The sequence below is a fragment of the Ixodes scapularis genome, unplaced genomic scaffold, assembly GCF_016920785.2.
Source record: "Ixodes scapularis isolate PalLabHiFi unplaced genomic scaffold, ASM1692078v2 PGA_scaffold2__306_contigs__length_199485367, whole genome shotgun sequence".
Lineage (NCBI taxonomy): Eukaryota > Metazoa > Arthropoda > Arachnida > Ixodida > Ixodidae > Ixodes > Ixodes scapularis.
The window spans coordinates 178848397-178866983 of record NW_024609857.1 but is presented as its reverse complement, the minus strand read 5'-3'; the positions used below and the strand labels follow the sequence as shown (position 1 = coordinate 178866983).

The window sequence follows — 18587 nt, the reverse complement described above, 5'->3', positions numbered from 1 at the left end:
TCAAATAGACATTCGTCAAGCGTTTGAACATCGAATAAAAAAAAAGAAAAATTGGCCGGAGGACCACCGATTTTACTGACGTCGCTTGCTTCGGTTGCTAAATAAATGGCACGTTCAGCGACTGAACGGCACGCTCCGAGTTTCAGTTTGTCACGGAAGCCCTCGCAGCAGTTCAAAGAAAAAGCTTTCACCATGAAGTACTATGTACAAGCGGTTAAAACGATGCGAATGTCTCCAGTAAAAGCCTTCTAACTTATCGTTTGCTGGGATTTGATGACTCCGAAATCACGGATGACTCCACAATAACTCTCGGTAGCCCGTGTCTCATTAAACACGTCATAGTTAACGCCCAACAAAGTCGCCCTCGAAGTTCAACCACACAACATTTAGTTAAACAAGATTGGTGTTCTAACGCGTTTAATATTCTTGCCCACAATATTAAGGGCCGGTTGCACCAACGTCGCTTAGCGCAAAGCGGAGCTTAGCCCGGAACTTAAGCTTAGTTTCGGTTTCGTTCGGTTGCACCAAACTCGCTTATCGCTAAACCTAGCACTAAACTACGCTTAACTTAAGCGCTCAACACTGGGCGCTTTGCTTCTGGTTGTTTCTTAATCCTGGATTGAAAACATGGCGGCTGGTTTGTCACGGTCGACGCGGTGGACGAAATTGGTTGTGCAAAGTGTTTTAGGCTACATCAGCGTGAAAGTTTCGACAAAATGACTTTCGATTGTGACAAGGATGCAAACTATTGTCGCGTGAAGTGTTGATCGACCCCTGTTTTCAAGTTGGCTCTCCACTTTCAGGGCGTGTTAGCCCTAACCGAGAAACGTACGGAGCTGTGGGGCTCACGTCTGTATTCCCGTTGGTTCTTCTGTCAACGAGCTTATTCGTATGTACTTACTAATTTTCGCATAACCGTAACCTATTGTTATTTACCACCTTGTTTATTTACACTTGCAGCGCGTATCCTTCAATCCGATCAGCGCGTTGAATAGTGGCAGTACATGATCTCGGCGATCAGCTGATTGTCGACACCTCTGCCGTTTGCATTAGATTGCGGCGCTCTTAAGTAATAAAACAGCGAAAATTCAATTTCTTTCGTTTTCTGAGTTTTGAGACAATCTTCAGTGAATTTTCCTTATCTCGCGAGTAGAATCTTGGCTTCAGAAAACTGTATCGTTCCATAACTGTAACTTTTTTTGGTGATCGCATTTTTTTTATATACTTTGCTTTATATCTTTCATTCGTTTCCCGAGAACGAGATACTGTTGTTTCCGAGTTGTGCTCTGTGATGGCGTTTTCCCTTTACTTTTGTCGTTTGTTGTCATTGTGACGATGGTTGAGACTATATACCGGAACACGTCTTCGATAAAATTCAGTTGAAAGTTGCGCCTTGTTGTGTCCTCCGTAACTTTTTTGGTGATCGCGATTTTTTAGGAATATTTTGCTTTATATCTTTCATTCGTGGCGACGACAAATCGTAACGACTACTATGCTAGATCCGTTCATTGCTGTTTCGGGGCAGGCTGGGGCAGGCGATGCGAAGAGACGACTGTTCTTATCGGCACGATGTGATTGTAATGTAATAATGGGAGTTTTTTTTTTTTTTTTTTCTTTTTCTTTTTTTTTTTCTGAGCTCGACAGTGTGAAACTGAAGTTCGTTTGAGGCTGCAGCGGATGTTCAACGACGGTACGGTGCAGTTCTGTCACCTTGCTGATAGCAACGAGTACCGTCGATGCAAGGTCTCGTGACCTGACCTCTCGACGACTTCTATTCGACGATTTCGGGGCATTTTCGCAGCTGCCGTGGCGAGTTCGTCACTGTTTTGAACTTGATCGGTCTCAGGCTTGACTTGATTTTAGTAGTCATCTTACCTGCCTACTTATATCGATGATGTTTTGTCTTCAGCGATGTAGCGAGTAGAGTCCCCGATGGCTCCTTCACCTCAAAATGTGAGCACGAAAACTACTACCACTGTCAAAATATCCTGTTATCAACCGATATTAAACACACAATCACAGATGTAAAGAGCATTCGTGTTTATTTGAAGCTTTGACTTCTGTTATTGAAAGTTAAACGAAAAAATGTTTGAATTTGGAGACCTTTAATTTGTTAGCGAAGAAATAGAGAGAAAAGCAGACGCCAACAACGACTACTACGGCAGTTTTTTTTTTTTTATTGTTTTGTGTTTTTGTTTACATCACGTGATTCCTTTCCGCCAATCGTATTCGTCGCTCTGAGCGTTCCCTAGTTCGCTCTGTTTGTCCCTAGATTCCCTACGCAAATCCAGCGTTTAGCTAGGGGCGCGTCTGTAAAGCCGGCTTAACGTTGGTGCAACCGGAATTTAAACCCGTGCTTACCTAAGCTCGGTTTAGGGCGCTAAGCCGGCTTAGGAAAGTGCCGCTTTGGGTTAAGATAAGCGGCGTTGGTGCAACCGGCCCTAACTGTTATTTGCGGAAACACGATAGAAGATTCATGGTAGAGAACAACCTACTAACGTAATAAAATTGAGTTTTCCTGTTTCTCCTATAGCATGCATAAGATCGTGTCAAGCGATGACTGCCGGTGGTGCCGCTCGACCCCAGCAATACAGGCCTCTATCCGCGATCTAGCCTTTTAAGAAATCAGTGGTGCCAGTTCTATTAGACATAAATCGTTTATTTGCATCGGTGCACTTATGCCTGCCGGATGTCGGGACGAGGCGCAAAACCGTACATCCGGTCAATATTGAAGCCGGTTTTCGGCCGAAATTGCCTCGACACTCGGCAAAAAGCACCGTGCTGTTTCGGCGACTCGTTTGTGTAATTTATTTGTTCAGTCATATTATTGGGTCCCGGGCCACTGTGTTCACCCCAAAAAAGAAATGTACTGTGGTAATTACACCTTGACGAGAAGCAGGTAGGAAGCCAGAATTTTGTTTAAGGGGGGGGGGGGGGGGACGGACTCCCATGAAAAAGTGCTCTGTGAGGGGGATGGCAGCCGCAAAAACTCTGACAGCCCGGCTCACAGTCATGTGGGAGACTGACACGTGCTCGTCGGTCGCTACCATGCCTTGAAAGTTAACGGTTCCGGAGAACCGGAGCGCGCAGAGAACTTGTTGTTCCACGGTCATGGTAGACGCGACTGTCCGCCGTCTCTAAGTCCGGGCGCTGAACGAAGCTCGTCGCAGAGTCAACGCACAGCGGCTTTCGATAGCCGATACTGTCGCCGAAAGTCGTCGTCGGGGAGTTGAAAAGCGTCCCCGGTGGTTTCAGTAGCGACGCCGACGGTGGCGGAAGATAAGCTCGGCCGCAGCGTACGGCACCGCCATGTTGACAAAGTTTAACTTCGCCTCGATCCGAAGCGAAGATCTCGAGCTCACACCACGGCTCTCGCAAAGTTCGGAAACGTCACTTTGACGTCAGCGACAACTTCGACAAACGAGGTTTCTTTTTTACACAAACTTCGGAGGGATTTTGAGCGTCAGCAGGTCGCCTAGGGACAATCTGCAAAGCATTAATTTTAGCTTGGCGTAGGAATGTAGGGACAAAGGGGCGCTACGTCATCGGCGAAGCCGTTCAATCAGCGGGCTCCTCGCGCCCCTCACGCGCCGCACGCGCGCCTCGATGAACTTTGCTACATTCTGCCTCTCTCAAAGAAATGAGCGTTCTAATGATTGACACCTCACTCGGCGCGACGTCAGCGTCGCGAGAGTCCAATTAGCGCGTTCCGCAAACTTCGCGCACAAAGTTGTGCTTGACGAGTTTAGCGACCCTGGACACTGGTGCCTGTTATTATGCCTTGTATATTCACTGCTGATTGTTGTGGCTTGAGAGTGCCGTCCTGTAATGATGCAGAGGGGTCCACTGAACCTTGAAATAAAGATATATAAGCACATCTAAATGCAATGTCCCTTGAAGCCAGATGGTCAGGGAAAAGCTGTGCCATTACCTAATTTGCCAACAGCACGCCAATGGATCAGAACTCACCGAGTCAATGGGCAGTTTTCCACCACAATATTTATTGCCGTATAATCACCAATTTGGTCCATTAACTTGAGCCTGTAGCCTTTAGCACATTCATTCTGGATTGCAAAGCTTATGTTGTAGACATGCATCATCACATGAGCATGTTTCTTATCAATCTTAAACGTAAAACGCTAGTTATGCAACGGCATTCCCATATCATCACATTTTTAGCAAATTGAATGGTCCCACCTGTCATACTGTTAGCTTTGGAAGTAAACCAATTCACAATACCACCAGTGGCATACATCGTGCCAAGCATTAGTGCCGCATGTGGCACAAAAATGTCCTGACTAGGGAAGCAAAGTTAATCGATCGTGTTGATTAAAGCACTCAAGTACGGGCGAAATTATCAATCAAAGAAGGTCACTCGAAAGGGAAGTTTTCTCGCTGGACGAATAGGAATTTTTATTGGGCGTTCCGAAATGTAAGGCCGAAGACATTCACTCCGTGATCGGTACAGAAGCATTTTCAATCGGCCGTGCGTGCTAAAAACAACAAAAACAAAGGTTGATTAGAAACGCGATAGATTCGCCTTTGCACGGAGTACTTACACTCAAAATCGTGTCAACATAAAGCGACTATGGCCCACCTTGCTAGCAGGAATCTTGAAATTTATCCGTATAGTCGTCGCACTTGTGCACCAACCGAAAGCGTTGCTGCAAGTCCCTCCGCCGTCAACTTTGAGTCGCTGTTGAGTCTGAAGAACTCTGCACTATGAGGTCCATATCCAGCCACTGAGCACATACACAAGCACAGGGAGTAATACTCGGTTCCAAGTACAAGCGAAGAACCCGGGGGGGAAAGCCCTGAATGCCAAACGACCTGCGTCGGGCGACGCGACTGACTGCGTCGTACACAGGTTGTGCTCCTTCGACGCCTGCATCGCTGCGGCGGGTGGTCGTAGCTAGTCGTAGCAGTTCGTGTCATCTCTGTTGCTCGTACCGGAACACTAGAGCCGCGTAATATTCTTGCTGCCGAAGTTTATAAGCCTACGTTCGCGGCCAACGCATTTACACAAAGCCAACGCCCAGCGAACCTATCCCCCTCGTTCTCTTTCGGCGACCGGCCGCCAGGGCGGTGACACCGTCGCTGAAACTCCTCAATAGACGATTGCAAGAAGGTCAATGGCCGCCGCCGTGTCTCTGCTTGTGTGGACAAGCCCGTGCAATTTCAACCTTGCCAAAGCTATGCTCATGCGCAAGCTGCACGTTCCTGCACTGAAGGCACACCAGCCGGGGAACCATGCTTGGGATTATATAGACGATTGCAAGCAAGGTCAATGGCCGCCGCCATGTCTCTGCCTGTGTGGGCAAACTTGTCACCAGCCAGTTTGAGTACGCCACCGCTGCCGCAATGCATCGAGGGAACTTAGACTTTTTGCACGTGCGACAACTTCGCTGGAGCACTGCGCGTGTAAAGCACGAGAAGGCACGAGCCCTCGCGGGCATGGCCGTCTGTCTCCTGAGAACTAAAGTTATGGCGGCGTCACGCCTGCGCCGAACGCTTAGTGAGATCGCTCTAAGCTCGCGTGCGCGCTGCACGTGCTTGCACCTATGGGGCACCAGTCGGGGCGCCATGCTTGGAATTGTCTATGCAGCAGGCGTTGTACGAATGCACGTGCCAACTGAAAATATATCCCCAGGGCAATCAAGGTTTGTGAGACATGTCGCGCCATCTAGCGGAAAATATGGGTTACACTGGGAATGCCCTTTCGCCAGTTCTACTTGATTATGAGGCTATTTATGCAGTACTTCGAAGGTGTTTATTCCATAGTTCTGGGTCTTCTAATCTTAACGTCACTATCACCTGTGGCGTACAATTCCGATGCCTCCGAGGAAGAGCAAATGTCAAAGCTGTTGGCACTGTTGCGTACCGGACCGTTAAAACCCCGAGAGCCTAGCAGGCGTGAAGCTCCACGGGTTCTCGTCATGGTTGTGGGAAATATAACGCCGTCAGAGATGAATGAATGCCGTTAGACGTGCGAATTATGCATTCCGTTCACGTCACAAAAGTCGAGATGGATTTTTCAATCTACTATTTGACTCGATATTTGGAATAGACCCCCTTCACAAATGCACCCACTGAATATAGTTTTTTCGTCAGTTTTGATTTGCACAGCATTATGGGATAGCAAATCGCCATGTTTCTGTATACGTCTACTGCGATTAGCTGAAGTCCTATCGAGTTGTTGCATCAGAACGTCGTCTCGTCATTTGACGATATTTCGCCACACGCAGTTCTCTGCCTCATCATGAGCGACGCCGCTTAGTTCTCGGCCTTTGTTCGCCACACGTGGCGAGCACGATGAGGCAGAACACAACATATGGCGAACTACGTGTTCGCCACACGTCGTTCTCTGCCTCGTCATGAGCGACGTCGCCGTCAGTTTCTGTACTGCTCACCTTGTTTTGTAGGCAGCGGGCGTTACCTCCTCGTACGCGGGGATCGTTTTTCATTCCTCTACTTCTGACACGATGTTTTATGTCGTCACTCTAATGTACATAGGCCCGTAGCTCTCAAGTTTTGAGCAGTGCTCCAGGCGAGCAGAATAGAGTATTTGGCTCGCGTTTCGAACGTGCGTCATCACGCTTCCCCACTACACTTTTTTTCTACTCCGTTACATTACAACCGCTAGCGTAGCAGAGGCTACAAGAGCGAGCTCCGAGCTTGCAGTGTCCCTTCCAAGCGCGCGCTCGTGCAGTGCGAGCATCGTTCAGGGGAACATGTTTTTGCAAGTAGCTGCAGCTTCGCTATCACGTAAAGTGAAGCATACGGGCTTGCGGAAGCTATGAAAGACCATAATAAACTAATAAAGCTGAATGGGACGCTGGGACAACGAGCCCCATAATTCTTTTTTTTTATTATTTTAGTTTTTCTCTTTTTAGACGTTTTGTTACCGCGCGTCTACAGATGCTGACAGATGCTTGCATTCGAACGTTGCACGTGCAAAATCGAACGTCATTGCGCCGCCTGGATAGTGCTGCCAGCATAAGATGGTCGCGTTTTGCGGACGCGCTCGCGCCCCCTGCCCGAGAGCAACGGGTCTATAAGCATCGCGGTTTCTTGTTTTATTCGAGTCTGCAGCTATACTCTATTTCCCCTTAAGTTGTACCACAGGAAAGGCTGTAAGCGCGAGCTCCTTGCCCTGGGGCAGATCTCGGCGGCACAAGCTCTCGTGCAGTAAGGGGAGCTGTCAACGCTATGATCTCGCGCTTCCAGACTTCGCTGCGGTACAACATAAGGTGAAACGGAGAATAGAACCGACCTGCTTCCTCGTGCCCCGATTCTGTATGTGCAGTTCCTGGTCTCGCGCACCTACCTCGTTCTAGACAGCAGGCATGGCCAGCCGACACTACACATCCGGAAGCGCGAAATATTGGGCAGCAACAGCTTTGTGGCGTCTGTCGTCTGCTGTAGTGAGCTATACTTGGCGGCCTGTCCTAGTTCTTCTGTGCGGTACTAGGAGCCAACTTTTACGCTGTGGGTTTATTAATGGAACGGGATGGTGAGATGGGCGAGGTGGCTCATTGTACGGAAAGAAAAGCACCAAAAACTGGGACAGAGTAATAAAGACGACAACACAAGGCGCACTCGCAACTAAATTTTTGTTAAAAAAAAAAAGGTCTTAAATACGCTTTGAAACACCCCACGTCATTTTCCACGTGCCCAATCTTTATCCAAAAATAAACGCTTTTTATCTGTCAAGGTCAAGGAAGGTTCACCCATACACACTATCTGCTGCCTTCGTTTTTATAACATAAGCTTCATGGATTTCCCTGGTATTCTTTTTGCTGTGTCGCCCCAGAATAGGAATGTCATGGAACACTGGTGTACACACACATCGGCTGCAATGCACAGTCGAATTCCCAGGAGGTGACTGTTTTCAGGAGGAAGCGGGCTCTCTCGCGCGATCCTTCACATAACGGCCCGGAGGTTTCCCCAGGAATTGAAATTAGGTGGTGTCGAAATTTTTAGGGGGGGGGGGGGGGGGGGGGGGGAGGGGGAATGAGGATAGAGGAGTCGTTGCGAATTAAGGGGGCCTTCAGAAAAAAAAGAGGGTACGCCCTCCCCCCCCCCCCCCCCTCCCTTTTAGAGGGTGTATAGGAAAATCACTGCAACGGCCTGCTTGGCCTACGTAAGAGCCACCGCAGGAAAGCGGTATGTCATAAACAATACCGGTATGATCATAGAAAATATCCTAAGGGTGAAGGCGAGCTGGTGAATATTAATTCTTATGGATTAACTTAAGATTGGGGTAAATTGGAATCATCAAAACGTTTTGATGTTTCATCTCTACCCCAGTCTCAGGTTAATTAACCATGGTTAATACCGGTATGACATTCCACCAACTTGTTCTGATATTTTTTCTTGCATTCGTCGATACCCCTTCAGGATCATTGCTTTTTTTAGAACGCAGAGAACTTATAAGGGGCTAAAACGACGACCGGAACGTCGTAACGTTTCGCTACTTTTTTTCAAGCTATGAGAGACGGCGTGAATGTAAGGGATGACGGCAGGACTTGTTCTTTGGAGTTGAGAAACATTTCTTTCAGCCCCTCTAAATTTCTTTTTAAGGTGCCCTGCAGATCCAACAATATATTTCAATGGAAACCCTGCACTTACGAGCCGATCAACCTTTAGAAGGAAGCTCCTTTCAATTTTATCAGCTCAGGAGTTTTTCAGAGTAGCTCCGAGGCACAAAAGGGCAATACCTCTTTTCACTAACTTGGAGTGAGTTGTATTAAAAGGGAGCACACCTTTTTGAGAGCTGGGTTCATAAGCCTAGAACACGTGGTCATCCAATAATTTTAGTTTTAAATCCAAAAACTGTAACAAGTAAGCCCCGGAGTTCCTCTCATGAGTGATCTTCAAGCCACGAGAGCAGGACGTAAACGTGCCGATCACTTCAGCCACCATCTTGTCCGTAAGCTCATTCCCTGGACGGGGAATAACAAAGTAGTCATCAACATACCTGTATTTTTTAAATATGCTTTCGCCCCCAAGCCTTTCAAAAATAGTTTGGTCGCAGTGTGCTAAAACAAAAGTCACATGGCTCTCGAACCAATGCATATCCCTGGTTTCTCCACGAAAACCTCTCCGCCAAAGGAGACATATGTGTGGTCAAGATAAAAAGATAAAAGTTCAATGAAACCATCCACACTCATCCCACAAGAACTCCGGAAGGCCAGTTCTGCCTGCGCTCAATGAAATTCCTAACAAAGGATGGTATGCAGAACAGAATAAAAGAGATTTTCAACGCCTAATGAAAAGGCGTCTCACTTCCCTCTATACCCTTATGAAGGCTGCGGTCCCACGGCAGCCATCTTGAACAAGGCGTTAGTTCAACCAATAGATGGCGACACGCACCCGTAGGGTGTAAAGCCCCTTGATAAAAGCGCTTTTTACAAGTACCGCCAACCATTGTTGTTGAAGCGCTCGAGACACGTGCCATGAGCGGGTGCTCCGCCGCCATTCGCTTCCAAGGCCCGCTCATTTCAGTGCTGCGCCGCCATTTGCTTCCAAGGGCCGCTCGAGACATGGGCCTCATGCACTCGCGCATTTGACGCTACTTGCAAGACAAGCGCACACATAGAGGGGCTTTAGTAGGGTGGCCGAAACATTGGTTCACAGTAAGATAGCTCGAGCACCATCACGTTGCCCTCGTGGCCTTGCTCGCGCCGCTGCCAGCTGTGCTCAGCTAGCTCAAGTAGCGTGGCCCAGCAAACGGATGTATGCGAGAATGTCAGGCTGGGTATAAATTGTTCTCTGATATAGGGAGATGCGGTTCGGCGGTTGTAACGGGCTTTCGCAATAAATCTTACCAAGAAGGAATCAAATGTTGATTGGCGTGTTAATATTCTATCAATGAAAATTTATTCTGCAGGAATTCACGCTCAGTAGACTTAATCTTCGAAGACACCAGTGGAAGCGGACGTCAAGTAAACTGCTTCGCTATTTACGGTACCTACCTCACCATTTTAATGACGACTAAAATAACGTCACGAAATATTGTGTTTCACGGGGTCCGAAAGATGTTGTAAAGGTTCTTACATTATAGTTCCCAGAAAAAAAAAAACGCCGTTGTAATATTTTCGGAAGTACCGACACACATAATGTTGTAAGTACAGCTTAGGAGGAATATGATGAAAACTATCAGAAGAAGTAGGAAGACGTTTATTTGCAATGATGACGCTATGAATGAGCGGCGTTTAGCGACGGCAAGTTATGAGCGTAAGGGAATTTATAAGTTCACGTGATTGCTAACTATGGACATGCGTTTTTGTCGGGAGATGGCGTTGCGGTGATGACCTGATATCGGACGACTCGTAGTAGACGAACAAGCAAGTTTCTTCTCAGCGATTGGTAAGTGTCCAGTGTCAAGCACAACACGTGGCTACAGACGTTGTCGACGTTTCGAACACTTACCGCTTTCGAAAAAAGTCCTGGCACCCGGGCTAACTTTCTGGAAAGACTCGAAGTCTTCCTTGAGTCCAACGCCATCATGAACAGTAACTGAAAACGATCCACTATTCAATCGGTAGGTGGCGAAACGTATCCGCATCTGCGGAGTCATGGGCGATGCGTACTCTAAGTGGCTGGAAGTTTACACGATGCCTGCCATGACGCCCAAACACGTCATTGACGTTCTACGGTCTCTTTTACCTACTTTTGCCCTCCCGAAAATACTTTTCTCCGATAACGCGCCAAATCTTGCTTCAAACAAAATAAACACGTTTTTTAAGAAAAAAACAAACCGGCATCAGGCATCACATTAGTGCACCATACCATCTCGCAACTAACGGGCATGCAGAACAGATGGTGAGCGAAACAAAAAAAAAAGCCCTTTTGAAGCTTACGGAAGAAGCAGTTCAGCGAAGAATCTCCAGGTTGTTGTTCCAGCAGCACGCGACGGTCTCATCTTACACTGTAAAAACACCCGCCGAGCAATATTCGGTGGACGAAAAGCCACACCCCTCGATCTCATGATACTATGGTTTACGAACGAAGATCGAGAGATTCCCAGATCGGGAGTAATTGCAGTTTATTCGGTCGGACAACTCGTCTACGTAAGGAATTTCAGCGGAAGTCGGGCCTTCCATGTAAAACTTGAGTAGAAAAGGCTCTATTTGGGTTGACCAGAAGGTGTCATCTCTCTGAATACGTTGGATATCAATGCCCTTGAGTGTAAATATCACTAAATCACAAAACTCTCTTTGTATATTGTGTAACTGCCCTTATATTTTATAGTAGAAGCTATGGTAGTGCTTTGGACCTTTCACACCAGGCTCCTTTTTCTTATTTTTCGCCTCATACTCCTTTGCGGTTTAAGTATGCTTCAAGAAACTTTTGGAACGGGGACACTTTACGTCAACGAGGCCATTTGTTCCAAGTAGTCAATCGGGGAATGCTGCTAGAAATCCGTCCCTCCTACGAACGAATAAGCCGCACTTCTGCACAGTGCAGTTTTCCTGTTCCACGTACAGTTTTAAAGCAGCATCCTCATTCATTCTACCACATTCTGTTGCGGGTGAAGAAAGTCTTTGGGTACACGACACTTGAAGCAAGTCTGGCACTGTACGTTGTGGTTCGACACCCACTAATCTCGTCGTCCTTATAGAGCCTCATCATTTAATCATTACCTCTACACCTTATATTGCTCTTCATCAACAGTAAGTACAATAGGATACCGCCATATTACAATCCAAGAATTGAAAAATTGAGTCGTTCAGTCTTTCAACAAGTTTATTATTTATATAATGTTATTACGTTACATTACCTCGAGACGATCGACGTCCATCGTCGATCTTCATATACTTATACCTGTATATAAATTAGACGCACAAAGGGGGGGGGGGGGGGGGGGGGGGTTGGTGGCCGAGTGCATGGTCTAGCGCACACAGCTCGGAGCACTTGGAGCGAAAGCTCGCGCTGCAGAATCCACCCCGCCCCTGCCCGTTTCGATCTGGAAGAGCATCGTACCGGCGTGCGGCCGTGCATCACTACTGCATGGTGCACGTTAAAGACCCCAGGTTTGCGGTTGTACCGCACTGGCTAAATTGCTCATCAACGGGTGAGAGTCAGACGCCCACTAAGGCGGACTAACTTCCGGCTGTATGAACATACACACAACAATTTGGAATTAGACGCATAATAACAGATCACAGCGTTCCGCCTTTTTTCTTTGGATGCCTTTTTCTAAACCAGCGTAAGCTCGCGCGTTCTCTCTTTTGAGACGGTTAGAACGGTCGCACATAAAACCCGCGTTTGCCCTACCCGGCCGCTTCCTCCTATCATTATGTGTAGTTGGTTATAACTAAATAAGCTATAATAATGGTGAATTATTCATATTTACTTTCAGTTTCAGTCAGGGAAAAGGAGTTTCGCGGGAACTAGAGCAAATAAATTAGCTGCTCTTAGAGTATCGGCACTCTCTTCCCCGACGGTGTTGTAAAAGCCGCCATTCTGGTGCTTGTGCAGAGCAGGCGCAACTGCCGATCGTCATGATTCAAAAGTGCGACATCCTCAGCATTAGATTCGGTGTTAGAAAGCTCATGTAATGTTGCTTTGCCTTGTCGCACACTGTTTAAAGTGGAGGACGGAAAAGCGTTTCTTGTTATTTCAGATAAAGCTTCAAATAATTGGCAACCATGATTATAAGCCACAGTATGGCTAAGTGTCGCTACTCTGACGCGTAGCTTATTTAATGACACTATTCATACTCTTGTTCAAAAGGCTTGTAATACCTGGAGGGGCCATGACGTAAGCCCCGTGGTTTCCACAAGCCACTACCTTTTGACACCTGCCTCTTCCTCATTGTTCCCGCTTGTACCAGTAAATTAGCTACGGTTCAGAGTAACGACACTTGGCCACATTGTGGCTTAAAATCATGGTTGCAACTTGCCAGTTACCTGAAGCTTTATCTAAAATCACAGGAAACGCTTTTCCGTCCCCCACGAATGTTTAAACAACCCGCGACAGAGCATTGCAATATTGCATCAGCTTCCTAGCACCGCAAGTAATGCTGAGGAAGTCGTACTTTTGGATCATGACGATCGGCAGTTGCGTTTGCTCTGAACAAGACCCAAAATGGCGGCGCCCAAAACAACTTTGGGGAACGGGGTGCCGATACTTTAAAGCTCATTTAGCGACTCTAGGCATGAAGTGAACTCGGGTGTTGAAATTTCCTCTTCGTCTTTATTGTTTATTGATTTCAATCGTATCGAATAATGAACACATTATATCACGCTACGCGTGTGTAATTTTTTGTCTTAGATTTATTAACCTGACCCAGTACTTAAACCATTCATTTATTGATAGTATACTTTCCAATATATTTTTTTAAATGTGAAGGTAAGAAGACACGGAGATTGATGATGATACAGACGCCAACGCCGCCCTCGGAAATTTTTTGAACACTAGAGATCAGCAGTTTGCCATCCGCCAGGTAGCGCAACAAAACATCCAAACAGTTTTTAATTGTTTTTAAAATTAGCTAAGCTCTACACCTATAGACCGACACGTAAAGCGGCTCTGTTTACCAACACGGCCGGAAGGCCGCGCATGCGCGGTAGCTATGTGGGCAAAAGCAGCCCGGCTCTCCTTGTTCTCTCCATTGCGTTCTATGGCGTGCGCTCGTTGTTGACGTTGTAGGGACGCTTGTATTTTTATTTGTGCGTTGTATTTCCTCGCAAGGTATGTCGTATGCTATGCGCGACTATTTGAGCTCGCTACCCGAGCCTGAACGGCAGCGGTACCAAGACAAACTGTGCGTGGACGGCGTTGCCAACGAGGATCCGCACGCCGTAAACAAGGACTGCTGGACTTCCGACGTAAAGTTGCTGCCACGGAAGTCGGCGGCTCACGTCGTCGTATATTTATTTTTTTCGCCAAGCCAGTTCACGGCCGACACGGTGCAGGCGTGCAAGTCTCTCGAGGTCTACGATTACTTCGAGTCGGTTTCCGCACTGCCGGCGGGATCAGCAGACTCTGGGTCTGCGGAAGTGTGTGTATTCATTTATTGATTAAATACACACAGCGTCTTCAAGTCAAGGTATGATATTTTTCCTACCCTCATGACCATAAGGCATGACAAGCAGTAACGGTTTGTCCGTTCTGCAGTCTTGGCGGTAACAGGGTAACAGGTTACAAGTAACGGCGTTGTTGGTAACGCGTTACTTTTTTCAGTAACGTAGTAACCTACTCGTTACGTTTTCGACAAAGTAACGGGTAACGTACTTACGTTACTATTTCAAGTAACGTAGTTACGTTACGCGTTACTACTTCCCAAGTCTTAAAAAAATTACACTTCAATTTTTCCCGTGTTTTAGGCGTCAAGCCATGTTTTACTTTGCGTTTTTTCTTGCAAGTATTTAGGTGAAGCCGTAAAAAGAGATAAAGTCATTAGGTTCAGTTTCTACATGAACATAATGTTTCTTGATATATGACCTGTATCGTCAAATGCGTTACTTATTATCGGTAGCGGTAACGCGTTCCTTTTATGTTTAGGCATCGTAGCTCAGTAACGCGTACATTTATTTGCAAATAACGAGTAACGTATTTCGTTTATTTTCGGTAACGCCTACAACACTGCCGTTCTGTCGCCGATCCCCTTCTGGTGTGTAGCACGGGCGTAGCGAGCCTCGGGCGAGCGCTTGGCCGGTGCTTTGTTCGCGAACACCATGGGAACAAAATCCGGGTGGTCTCGATCAGACAACGGTTTCTCTACACATAAGCAAGCCTCGGGACGGAGATCGAAATGGAAGCTGCACTTGCCTTCAAGAAAGTGTTTGCCGCACAAACGGTCGTTCGCGCGAGGCGACCATTCTTTTCGATCCACGGATTTTATCCGCCTTCTATGCCTTTCAGAGTCTGCCGGGAACTTGGGGAAACTCACTCCGCTGCTTTTCTTGTACATTTCGGTGCAATTAACGGCAACACAGCTTCGCGGCAAGCTGAAATGCTGTGACGCCCATGCGAAACGTGCGCGCTTTTGCCCACACCCCCCGGCTCCGGCGCGATCGCAGCTCCGCCGCGGCTCCGTGACGTCAAGCCCGCATGTCGGTCTATAAAGAAACCAAAGCAAGATCACTGTGAAAATTTAATACATCGCAATGTATATCTATTCCAAACAATAAATGTTATTAGATGCCAATAATTCTGTTTATGTCCAAAAAAGATATGCGTCAAAAACAGGTAAGTTTGAAGGGCTCCTGGAGCGTTATGACTTTGAAAATAAAAAAAAAAGCCATCGTCAACTTCTTGGGCAACCATTGTAGCTTTAAATGTTATTAAAGATTTTATCATAGTTTAATTATTTCCTCAGCGGAATTTGAAGTACCATGACTCGAAGCACAAATAAGTACCATGTTTGATATAAAATATCTAAACAAAAAAATTTTACAAAACATTAAATTTTTTTTCTACACATTACCAATTATAAGCAATACATCTGTAGCTAATTTCATTGTCCTAGCGCTTGCCATTAAAACATGTTCGTGCTGAAAGATGTCAATTTTAGGGCAATATTTGGAGGGATGAAAAAAACAAAGTAGTGAAAATACCAAAAAGTGTATCGTTACATTCTGCTATGACATCATCTTAACAAAACTGCTGTATTAGAACCGTGTTATCTTTAATGGATCGTTTATAAAACATGAACTAGCGGAGCAAGTGAGGGTCCGAGCCATCATATTCACAAAGCTACAAATGCGCGTGAACAGTAAAAACCAACACATATATAGTATCAAATGAAAGAGGATTGCATTGCCTTTCGAATGACATCAATCCCACAAAACCGTATTTAAAAGGACTTGCCGAAAAGTAACTAAACTGCCACATTTAGTGGGACCGTGGCCTTAATGCGCTCGAAGCGCGGAGTTGTATTTGGGTGCGACACGTTGACTTGCGCACATATTTTGTTTGAATTACGTTTTGAGGGCAGTCATGCTAAAAGAGAGCTTTAGTAGGTCGTTTCAATGCACCCGATAACGATACCCGATAGATAAACGATGCACGCGCAAAGGCAGCGACGAAGTATCGGTTCTTGTTATGGGAGTCAATGGAACGATCTACTGAAGCTCTCTATGTAAGAGTTTTAGCAGATCGTTGCCGTGCACCAATTCTCTTGCGCGAGCCTCCGAGTTTGAGCGATAACCGGAGTGAGCGTTTCTTCCGCTTTGTGGGTCGCAGAGCGGACTGTCGTTCGGGTCCTAAGCGAGATCGCGTCGGTAATCAAGATGGGTTTTTCATCTCAAACCGTGTCTACGGCTCTACCTTCGTTCCGACTGGGAAACAACAATCTATACAAAAATATTAAATGTACGTACCACACGAAAAAAGAAAAAAAAACACACACAAAAACAACGTTATACACGCGGAGTTTATTTAGATGGCTTCTCCAGCCTAAAAATAGCTTCGTCCCAGAAAATGCACACACATTGTGACAGCTTGAAGCTGAGCTAGTTGGTTGATGTCCATACAAAGTGATACATGTAATGTAGATTTCTGCGACTAAATAAGCTACGCTTCAGGGTCACGGCATTCGCCCATATTGTGGCTTAAAATCGTGGTTGCGAGTTATCTGAAGCTTTGTTTTAAACCAGAGGAAACGTTTTTCCACCCTCCACAGATGTTTAAACAGTTCGCAACAGATAAAAGCTATATTACATCAGCTTCCTAACACCAAATCTAATGCTGAGAAAGTCGCACTTTTGAATCATGACGATCGGCAGTTGCGTCTGCTCTACGCAAGCACCGAAATGGCGGTGCCCACAACGATTTCGGGGAACGGGATGCCGATACTCTAAGCGCAGCTCATTTAGTGTCTCAAATGTAGATGTAGATAAAGAAATAAAGGAAGTGAAAGTCAATATAGATGAAGATAAAGATGATATTTTAAATAGTTGCTTGTCCAGCTGTGCATATGCCTCTTCTATCTCTCTCTCTAATTCTTCCATTATGTTCAGCTGGCGCTATACATAGCAATGAACCAACTAGTCACAAGTTATCGTTCAAGTTATCTGCGCACGCCTTTTTTGTGTTTAAATCTCCTTACCCGCAGACTCTAAGCCTCTTGATAGCAACGAACATATGTCGAGCAAGAGTGCTCTCACGCAGCTTACAAACGAAAGGCAAGAAAGGTGCTCGGTTAAAAGAGTAGAAGAAAAGGAAGAAGTTCCTAAATTAATTTAGATGTGATGTAGATGAAAAAAAAAAAAGAGAAAATGAAACTCAATATAGATGAAGAAAAAGGTGATCTGATGTAACAGTTGCTAGTCCAGCGGTGTGTATGCCTTTTCTAGCTCTCTCTAATCCTTCCTTTAGGTTGCGCTGACACTATATATAACTCGCACACATCCAGGGGGCATCCAAAAAATGCCCAGATAGGGACGGCAGGGATGTCCCATGGTTGTACGAATCGGTTTCTGAAAACGTCTTAAGTGAAACTCCGAGACACGTCCGTGGGACGTGGGATGTCCCACAGCGCACGTTTTCTGGATTTCATTGGGACATTACACATTTATTTATTTATTAAACCTCAAAGTCCCGAAATAAGGGCTATTACATGAGGGTAGTACTAAACATCAAAACAAAATTTCTTCGATGAATGCCTTGAAATGGGAGGGTCGGAGTGGAGCACGGCGTCGGTGGGGAGATCGTTCCAATCCTTTGCTGTCTGACAGAAAAAGGAAAAAAGATGCTCAGCGCAGCGGGCATGGGGGGAATAGACAGCTTCCTTATAACTGATCCGGCATGAAACGCGGTGAGCTGGTGCTATAACAGAGCTTCCAAGTGATGAGTGATAAAATTTGTGAAAAAGGCAGAGCCTGGAAATTTTGCGCCGTGATTCGAGGTTAAAAAGATTATCTTAAGATTTAAGTGCGGTGACACTGCTATGATAAGGGTAGTCTGAGTAGATGAATCTTGCTGCGCGATTCTGCACGGTTTCGAGCGTCTTAGTAAGATTAGATTGATGTGGGTCCCAAGCAGCAGATGCGTATTCTAGTTAGAGTCGGACTAGTGAGAGGAAGGATAGTAGCTTTACCGATGGAGGGGCTAGGCGTAGGTTGCGACGCAGAAAGCCAAGGACGCGATTCTCGTCATTAGCTACGTTCGTTATGTGAGATGATTAAGTTAAGTCGTTTGAAAAAGGCAATGCCTAGGTATTTATATGAAAGTACAGGAGATATAAGTGAACCACAAATGACGCAGTTAGGAGATGGGCAAAATTGCCTACGATGAAAAGTAACGGGGGATGTTTTGTTAGTATTCAAAGACATTAGCCATCTAGCACACCAGACCTCGATATGGTGAAGATCAGACTGCAGGGCAAGAACGTCAGTGCTGTTATAGGACGATGAACAACGCAGTCGTCTTCGAATAAGCGTATGTAAGTTGAGATATTAGCAGGTAGGTCATTTATGTAAATTAAGAAAAGTAGGGGACCGAGAACAGTGCCCTGGGGCACTCCAGAAGCAACCGGGGATCGGGGCGGAGAGTGGTTATTAGCATGAACGAAATGCTATCGGTTCGACAAGAAGTTACGAATCCAGCTACAAACTTGAGGGTCGAGGTTTGAA

The 18587-nt window shown here is 46.2% G+C and overlaps 1 pseudogene; it reads right to left on the bottom strand.

Moving 5' to 3' along the window:
* Positions 1 to 17591: 17591 nt before the first annotated feature.
* On the bottom strand, positions 17592 to 18130 carry LOC120850301 (annotated as a pseudogene).
* Positions 18131 to 18587: the final 457 nt, after the last annotated feature.